The sequence below is a fragment of the Perognathus longimembris genome, chromosome 8 (genome assembly GCF_023159225.1).
Source record: "Perognathus longimembris pacificus isolate PPM17 chromosome 8, ASM2315922v1, whole genome shotgun sequence".
NCBI lineage: Eukaryota > Metazoa > Chordata > Mammalia > Rodentia > Heteromyidae > Perognathus > Perognathus longimembris.
Genome location: NC_063168.1, coordinates 3,361,820 through 3,367,819, shown reverse-complemented (window position 1 = coordinate 3,367,819; position 6,000 = coordinate 3,361,820).

Here is a 6,000-nt window from a genome sequence, read left to right as displayed (position 1 = left end):
ATGCTAGAACCTAGATCCTGCCCCCGAAAAGCTTCTGCATTTTTACTCTCTAAAATACGAGTCAGCCCACCAGGAAATGGAAACAAGAGGTTTTTCTTTGTTGTCGTGTTTCTTTCCTTTGTCTTGTTCCTTCATGTATCTGTCTTTGGGAAGGTAGGTGGGGTACGGAAATGGAGAGGAAAGGGGTAAGTAAACAAATGCAGCAGTGCAAATGAGTGATACAGCTTGTGAGTGGAAATGGGAGGGAAAAACTGGGAAGGAAGGAGGGAAGCGGTAACATTGTCCAAAAAGAAATGTACTCACCACCTGACTTATGTAACTGTACGCACTCAATACATCACCTTTATAGGAACCATTAAAAAAGAAACAGAAAATAGGAATCCGAACTTCCTATCACCTGGTACATTTAAAAGACATATTCAGTAAAGCTGTTTATGACAGCAATGAAGGCTGGAACGCAAGCAAACGCCGCATTGCTCTTACAACAACTACTTCCCCCTTGTCTTTGGGTTCCCTTGTGTTTTATTTCACTGACACCTTCCCCTTGTAACCTCACCAGGGCCCCTTGCAATGCGGGCACTTGCCACTAGGTGGGGCAGGAGAGCCCGCTGCTTGGAGAGCGAATGGCTACTCTGTCCTCCTGTCTGGATATAAAATGAAAGGATCAGTGTGTAGTGGCTGGTAGAGTTCTTGTGGTGGGAAAGATGCTCCATCTGCGGGGGCTGCTGCTGTCTAGTTCATTCCAGAAGCCGCGACTCGTGGAGACCCTTACACGTATGGAGACCCTTACAGTGCCTGGTTTCACATCTTCCCCTGGGTTAGGCGCAGGTGGTAAGGTCCAGGTGAGGGAGGCTCTTCTGGTGCTTTTATTGTCTTAAGGAGGACCTGATGATCATGCATCTTCAAGGTCTGCCCCCTTCCTGGGTAAGCCTCCACCCAGTGCCTGCCTTACCTAGGCAGACGGCCCTCCTGCAGGTAGGTACCTTCCCTTCAGTCACAGGCCGTTTGGGAATCCATTTCTCTTTCTGCCTGGAGACTGCACGGTGCCCCTTCTCCGTTACCCAATTAAAACCTAACACAATGGTGCCGTGGACCAGGGAGGGGTTTTTTAATCAGGAAAAGTGGTTTATACACACACACACACACACACACACACACACACACACACACACACACACACCGCCACTTTTCTTTTTCTCTTTCTCTTTTTCTGAGGAGTTTTCCATTCCTGACCACTCCTTTTCTGTGGACCAAAGTGCTGCAAGACACCACTCACAACTTCTCACCAACACCACTGCTGGCTCCCACGCACACACCACTTCACTCTGGTGAGTGAGATTCTCTCTACAGGTTCTCTGTCACTTGGGTCTCTCCAGACATGGCACCATGCCAGAGAACTCCCATGGCCTTTGGCCTGGTCACCTCTGGAGCCAAGGATGCTTGGCTCTAGGGGACTAGCATGCTCTCTCTCTCTCTCTCTCTCTCTCTCTCTCTCTTTCTCTCTCTCTTCCCCTCTTCCCCCCCACCAGAGGACACTTGGGGGGAATCAGGAAGCTGCTTCTACCCAGTAAGCTCTCACTCACCAGACTCCCTCCCATGCTTCTAATGGGGTGCTGAGTGCCATACTCCCAAGCCAGGAAACCCCTTTGGAATACTTCCTGCACTCCCTGAAAAGCCAGAGCACCTAATTTTTTATAGCTGGGACTTTTGATTATGTCATTCTCAGATGTAGAAAGTTTTTGCTGTTGCAATGGTAAATGGCCAAAAGTTGTTTACATTCAGGCTTTCTTTGTTCTCTAACAGCCCATCTCTCTGCCAATCATGTCCAACTTCTGGGCAGCCCATCCCCACCGGCTCCTCTCTCTCTACCCGTGGTCTCTCAGGCATCTCTCTATCTATCTCTCTCTCTTTCCCTCTCTTTTTCTTCCTCTCCATCTCTCTCTCTTTCTGTCTCTCGCACATGTGTGCTGTTTCTCTCTCTTATCTACTTGCTTACTTTATAAAATTACATGTCTGTATGTCTGTGTCTGTGTAAACTTGTTATCTGGCACTGCAATCTTTCCCACTATTGAAGGTTTCTTTTCTTCATCAGAAAAAAAAAAGTTAATCTCTGTGTAATTTAATTTGGTCTTAATGTGTATAATTTAATTTGGTCTCAATATAACTTAGCATGCGTGTCATGGCCTACAATGGAACTTTAAATTTCCTTACTATTTTGTAATTAGATGTGTTATGTAAAAAATAATGGTCTGAGATTGCTCAAGCTTGATCAGTGCCAGCCAGTCTACATGTAACGTTCCTGTTCTCTCTATCTTAAAACCAAATGGGAAATATTGGCTTGCAAAAATTGTGTCTAAGGGTTATTATCTTACACTAAGAAACTGTCATTTGAGTTTTTTAAGAGTAATTCAAAATGGGATTTTTGAAAATCAGGAAGGAGATAAGGAAATGTAAAGGAAGAGAAAAATTAGTGAATAAGCCTTGGAAAAGGGAATTGAGGAGACAAAAATGGTTTCCTTTGGATAAGAAAGGATTTGGAAAGTAAGAATTGTCTTAAAGATTTGTTCCAAAGTGGAAAAAAATAGAAATTAAGACAAACTCCATATGATCATACAAAGAGTAAAAGGTGAACCAATGCAACCACAATACTTACAAAACAATATGTTGTAAACTAACTGTACAACAATTGGGAAGGAGGGAAGGTGGAAGAAAAATAAGAAAATGAGAGAAGAGATAACAAGTTTGACAAGGAATGTACTCAGTACCTTACGTATGTAACTGTAACCCCTCTGTACATCACCTTGACAATAAAAATAAAAATAAATTAAAAATTAAAAATACTCTATACATTCACTGGGCAAGGTTCAAGGGGAAACACCCGGATGTGTCCCTCAGCTTTTCAGAGTTCCAAGAATTCTCAAAGAGGTAAAAGGCTAGAGAGAAAGGGAAATCTGAAGAAGTAGCAAAGGGACATGGCTCATTATAACAGAGAAATGTCCATCTGAAAGGGGAAATGAAGACGTTCAAATATTCCAATGCACTCAAGATACCTCTTTAGCCTGTGTGCCGCACCTGCTCCGAGGAGCGCCCAGGAGAATGTCTCTGCTTTGGTGACCTTGCCAACCTCACAGGAAATGACCAGCAGTCCTGGGAATAGAAGGCTGTTGAGCTGGGGGACGGGGGACGAGAAGGGGGGGGTGGACATGAAAAAGGTATTGTTTCCCATGATGCAAAAGTTCTGAGGAAGACAGAAGCATGATGAAGATGAGGAGGGTGGATAAGTCAGTTCCAGAGCAATTTATTTTTGTCTCGAATGCATTTTTGTAATCACTTTGTATATGGCTCACACCTCTTAAAGAAAAAATTGAGATATGTGACTTTTAAGATTTGCTTTTGAACTGTGCGGTCCTTTTTTAACTAGTTAATACACTACCAGATGTGTCTTTCTTTGGACAGTCCTGTCCTGGTGGACATTTCAAAAGCCACTGACTTGCCCTGGTAGAGCGGGGAAGTTATGGACTCAGCCTGCAAGGGAATTTGAAGGAAGCATTGGGTGGCACGGACCACAACTTGGCTATCGGGGATGGTCACTTTTGTAAATCATCGCTTGTTTCTGATTCGGGGTATTCAGAATCATCCTTGTTCTCTCAACTGTAATAGAAAGCAAGCAAACAAGCAAGAACAAAAGAAGGAGAAGGGGGGGAGGGAGGGAGGGAGAGCAGGGGAGAAGTAAGGAAGGGAAGGAGGGAGGAAGAAGAAGAGGAGAGGAGAGAAGTTGCAGGCAGCTCTTTGACATTTCAAATTCTCCCAAGTAATCTCAATTTTTACTACAAATACAAGGTTTCCAGGGTTTATATTCTCTGGGACACGGGAAGTAACTTGAAACAGATGAGGACTTGTGTGGAAAAGGCTTGTTTCATCAGTCTTCATTCAATATTCTCATCAACTGCCTGGGCCTGAGGGTATGATAGGCTAAGGTGACAGGGACCTGCTCGGAGGGCCAGCCCACACTCTCCCTCTCTTGTGGTCTGTGGATGTGTGTGGAAGGAAGGGCAGATGACCTCTTCATTACAGCTTGTTTATATTCTTGCCATAGTACTGGCCATATTCTGAAATCAATTGTGAAAACTGGAGGGAAAAAAACCGTGAGGACTGTTACGCAATGTCTTCAATAGTTTTTTCCCCCTTCCTTTGTATAGATACACACGCGTGCGCACACACACACACACAGTACCTGGTACACTGAATGAATGATACAATCATCCACTTCTGTGTTAAATTTTTGTGTGTGTCCTGGGCGCTATACCCGAGCTTTGAAGCTAGCACTCTACAACTTGAGGCACAGCTCTACATCTGGCTTTTTGGTGGTTCACTGGAGATAAGAGTCTCAGGGACTTTCCTGCCAAAGCTGGCTTCAAACCTTGATCCTCAGATCTCAGCCTCCTGAGTAGCTAGGATGACAGGCGTGAGCCACTGGTACCCAGATGTGTCACTTTTCTGACATGCCAGAAGTACCTCGGCCTCCTAGCTTTCTGAAATTCTCAGAGGAATTCAAAAAAAAAAAATCCCTTAGGAAATGTTGCAACTTTTCTGTAAGGGACAAATGGAGTGTCTCTATGGAGAGCAACTATAGCACCATATTTCTGATGAGACACAGGACAGGGTATACAACCCCTGCCATGTTAGGTTGGCTCCAATCACCTCCTTAGCCCAGAGAACTTCAAAAAGGGCTCACAATTTCCACGCAAGAAGATGGCCACGTCTCGTACTCAACTCAGCCAAGCATGGTAACTCCACTTTGCCTTCCGTCTCTTCTTAGTCAGAACCAGAACTACTACTTCGTGCTGAAGGTCTTTGGGGTTTGGCTGGTATGATTGCATCAACAAGCTGTTTACTGAGTCATTTAAGCAGGATATTACATTTCTGCTGAGTCTCTGCTTCTAACCCAGAGATAGTCTCTTGGAAGGAAATGGTTGTTTTTTTTTTGGTCAGGGGAAGCTAGCTCCAGATGGAAGCATGAGTGGTTGTACCTGGCTTTCATTGACTTGATCAGCCAATATTCACGGAGCACCATCTGCACCAGTCACAAGGGATGAGAGACAATCCCAGCCCGGGAAGGGAGAAAAGCAAGTAAAGCATCATTAGGGAAGCACGCTGGGGATGTCAGAGACTCACGCAGTGCAGAAGGAAAGCGCCCACTGCCCAGCTGGGGAAGAGGCTGTTGTTTATGGTGGAGATGATGAATGGGCTGAGGCTTGATATGTTTGAGACTTGGCCAAATGGCAAAGAGAAAAGGAAGAAAGAACAGGTTGTGTAAACATGTGACATTCAAAGGACAATCAATACTTGGGAAAGGAGAATGCGAAAAGGGAGGAGAGGCAGGAGCCCCCAGTAGCCTTCCGGGAATGAACAGCAGCTGGGGCTTGTCCACTCAGGAGGTGAGGAAGCAGTCGTGGGCTTGGAACAAGGGCTCCGTGGCACCAGCATTGCCCTTGGAAAGAGCTCTGTGGTAGATGAACTGAGAGCGAATGGATGAAGTCTCTACGGTAATCAACAGACTAAAGTAGCAGAGGATTTAAATCACCTGAGTGAAAGGGGAGGAGGACTTGCACTAAGAGTGTGGGTGGAGAGAAATCTGCAAATCCTAGGCACTCGGGAAAAATTCCAAAGAGACCCTTCAGAAAAATAATGGTGCGTGGGGAGTGGATGAATGGATGAACGAGTCCTTGGGATGCCAGAAGGGAGAATGATTTCTGGTTCAAGGTCTTATCCAGTGAGGAAAAGTCAGGCAGGAGATGAGGATTCTTCCAATTTTTACTTTAAATCCATTTATCTTTCTTGAAACTGAAAAGGAATGAACATATTGTTAGCAAAAGCCCACGAATAGTATTTTTTAAATCAGTACTTGGTTCTTTTCCGGCAGCAGACTGTAACAGGTACTTAAAAGCTGCTTTGGCTGAACAGGACTGACTCCTTACTTGAGCTCACAAATTAACTAAA